This window comes from Harpegnathos saltator, unplaced genomic scaffold (assembly GCF_003227715.2).
Source record: "Harpegnathos saltator strain DR-91 unplaced genomic scaffold, Hsal_v8.6 scaffold183, whole genome shotgun sequence".
In the NCBI taxonomy this organism is placed as follows: Eukaryota; Metazoa; Arthropoda; class Insecta; order Hymenoptera; family Formicidae; genus Harpegnathos; species Harpegnathos saltator.
Window position 1 is genome coordinate 169,598 of NW_020229965.1, and position 3,615 is coordinate 173,212.

Sequence of the window (3,615 nt, forward strand, 5' to 3'; positions counted from 1 at the left end):
CCAACGAGGAGCGAAGTGATGGCCAGTTTATTCTCCTCGGAAAATTGGTGCGAGGTCGAACCGGTGGCTATCTGTCTGGCGTGCTGACGGAGCGAGAATTCGCTATACCGCGCGAACGTGTACGGCTGCGTCTGACGCAATTTGCGCCAAATGTTCAAGTCGATGAGTCTTCCTTGTTGCATGGCGTGATGTAGTATCGCCACGTCTTGTTTCGCGGTGAAAGCAATCGGGATGTTGCTCGTGACTGCCACTGGCAGATAGTCGGCCGCTAGTATCGCTTCTTCTTTTGCACGCGCGGTCGTCGTGCTGGTGCTCGCTCTCGCTGTCGCGTCTTCTCACGGATGACACGGCGGCGTCGACCGCTTCGGCGACGGTGTTGGTATCGCGGGCGGCGTTAACGCGGACGATGCGACTCGGTGTACTTTTTTCGCTCGTCTTGTCGTCGGTGGCAACATGACCAGCACGAATTGCTCAGTTTCTCGCGTCGAAAGGCGCAACAAACGACGCGGTTGTACCGACGGTGGTTCCGTGGTTGTCTCTTGTTCTTGCTCCACATCTCGCCGCTTCGCACGAGTTACAATAGGCGGAGCGGGCGGAGCAGGTGGAGCAGGCGGAGCAGGCGGAGGTGCATGTCCGGCGAGAGGATGAGGTGGAGATACCGGAGGAACGACAATGACACCGTGTACGTCACTTGTACAGCGCGTCGTGCGCCTGCTTCAAGTTGGCTACTCGTCCGTCATTCATCGTCTTCCGCTTGTCGGCGGTTGCGATGAATGCCCATACGGTCGGCACATCACTTGATCTGCGGCGTCGCTATCTTCATCGGAAATATTTGCACGTTTTTGCACAGGAAACAGTTAATTTGCCCGCGCAAGGCTGCAGCGACGGCGGGCAGCGTCGTTCTGATAATAAGCGCCAACTGCGGGGCGTTCATCAGCGCTGTGGAGAGGACATGCACTTTTACGCTCTTGGTCAATCGCAAGAGGTCTTTCGGATGGCCGTCGCTTAGCATTCGTAGCCGCACGTAGTCCAGCGTGAAGAAAGTAGGGTATTCCAGCGTCATTTTCCGCGCCTCGATCGTCCACTCCGGCTTTTTCATCGTTCTGGTGATATGTGATACAATGTATGCATATGTGTACACGGCGCAACATGTGAGGAATAGTCGCGTATGGTCCTGATGCAAATCGTCGCCCAGGACCGCGCACGTCTCCCATATGCATTGCACCTCGAGCGTTGCTTACGGCGGGCATCTGTATATGCGCATCGGGTAGACGCAGTCGTCGGACGCATCGTTCAGTTCGCGAATGCCGATGGTGTCGGGCGTCGTCGCGTCTTTGGTATGCTGCAACAAGTTTCGTTTTATTGCATAGTTGAGGTTGCGATGCTTACCGTGTACGATTTACACGGAATTCTGCTCTTATGCATCGCCGTACAAGGTTCACAGGGACGACGAGACACCGTTGCGTATGTCACTGCGTGGCGGGTGATATTATCATTTTCAATAGCCGCACGTCCGCACCGATCGAGGCGTCCACATGTTGCTGCCAGATGTTGACGCGCATTATGAGTTGCTCCTCCATCAGGCATAGCGTCACAGACGCGTACATATCGCCCAACACGTAGTTTTCGCGCAATATGTCAGCGATCGGGCCCTTGTCGGAGTCTGCTATTATTACTTCCTCTACCGCAGGATGTTGTTACTTGCAACGTGTCGTGTTGTGTACGCGATGGCGTTGCGTATATACTGTACAGTGCTGTTCCTGCTGCGCTGGAAGGTCCGTTCCCGCTGGATGAAACGCATCATAACGTACGCGCGCAGATTGATATCGCCGCACGGGATCGAGAATTTTGCGGCGCTGTTGTACGCCTGTATGAAAGTGACGTCCTCGTTTCTTGGTAGCGATGTGTGGCATTTGAAATATCCCAAGCTCTTGGTAAAGCCCACGTGATACTTGTGCAAATGCGAAGCGTATCTGGTGCCGCCTCGCAATGCGAAGTTTAGTCGATTGGTCGACTGTTGCTCCATTGTGCCTACGTAGACGAGGAGGGCGTCGTTATTCTGGCACCAAATTTGATCGGCTCGGTGGACCTGCACGATTTCTACGTCCGGGTGATATATATCGGCTGCGGCCAACAGCGCGCTCTCTGCGGCGGATGGCGATATGCGCATGCCGTGTCTGCACCAATAGAAACGCGCGATCGACATTCCGCACGTGCGTTTTATGGGGGTCCCTTGCATCACGTTGCTAGCGTGTTGAGCGAACAATTGCCGCTCTTGGGGAGGAACGGTGAAATCTTCCTCCAATGCGTCGCGAATGTAGGGCAAGTCGGAGGTAGCCGTTGCGCTGTTGGCGGCCATTCTTTTTGCTGCGGCAATGACAACGTGGCGGAAGAACGCAGCGCGGCTGGCGAACAGTTGATGTAAGTGGAATAATTGCTTCTGTGCGTGCAGATGTTTGAACAGGCGCGTGGTTAACCGTAGTTGGAACAGCACTCGTAGGATCGCTCCGTTGCTGTCGCCGAGCGAGAACTCGTACCACCGAAGACCCGCGGTGCAACGTTGCCGCCTGTCACGTAGCACGTTTCTCTGCGAACTCTATTTGTGGTCGAGGTATTTTGTCAGTTTCGTGTTCGATCATATTTGAATCGTGCGGTGGCTCAGGTCCATTCTTATTGTGAATGCTGCGGACGGGTGAACGATTTCATGCTACGCGCGCATATCAACAGCGAGTCCACGTCGTGTCGCGCTTCGACATCGCGTTCCTCTCCGGTAAGGATTTGGGTCGCGAGTGCCAGGTGGACCGTCTCTCCGCTCATCTCGGACGCGATGCTTCGATCTTCCGCGTCTCTCGCGCAGGCCCCGGTGCCGGACTCGTTCTCGTCTGAAATGCGACACATTTATTCGCTGCTCTACGTCGGCCCGAGTTACAGCGCGACAGGAGAGGTTTATATGTTTGCGTCGGTTACCTCCGCCCGCGAAGTGCTCCTCGTCGCTTTCGAGCAAGCGGTAGCTGACGCGATGTTGCACGCCAGCCCTGGTTACCACGTCGTCGTTATCGTCATCGTCGTCGGATATTTCGACGGATCCTTGTTCCTTCTGCTCCTCCGTGTCGTCGGGAACGCGACGAGCGACTCGCCGTTGGACGCTGGCCCTGGTGACTATGTCATCGGACTCGTCCTCGCCTGCAATGCGATACATTAATTCTCTGCTCTACACCGGCCCGAGTGACAGCGCGACAGGAGAGGCTGATGTCTTTGTGTCACTTACCTCCGGTCGCGACGTGTTACTCGTCACTTTCGAGCAACTGGTACGTGACTCGACGCTGTACGCCGGCCCCGGTGACCTCGTCGTCCGACATTGGAACGGATCCTTCTTGCTCCTGCTCTTCCTCCTCATCGTCGGGAATGCGACGAGCGACTCGGCGTTGCACGCGGGCCCCGGTGATCACGACGTCGGACTCTTGCCCTGATATGCGACACATTTATTCGCCGCTGCACGTCGGCTCTGCTGATTACGTCGCCGTCGGACATGAGCAAACCTCGATCGTCCTCCTCCTCATACATTAGGACGAAGGAATCGTTCAGCTCCTCCTCCTTCTCCTCGTCGACAATGAT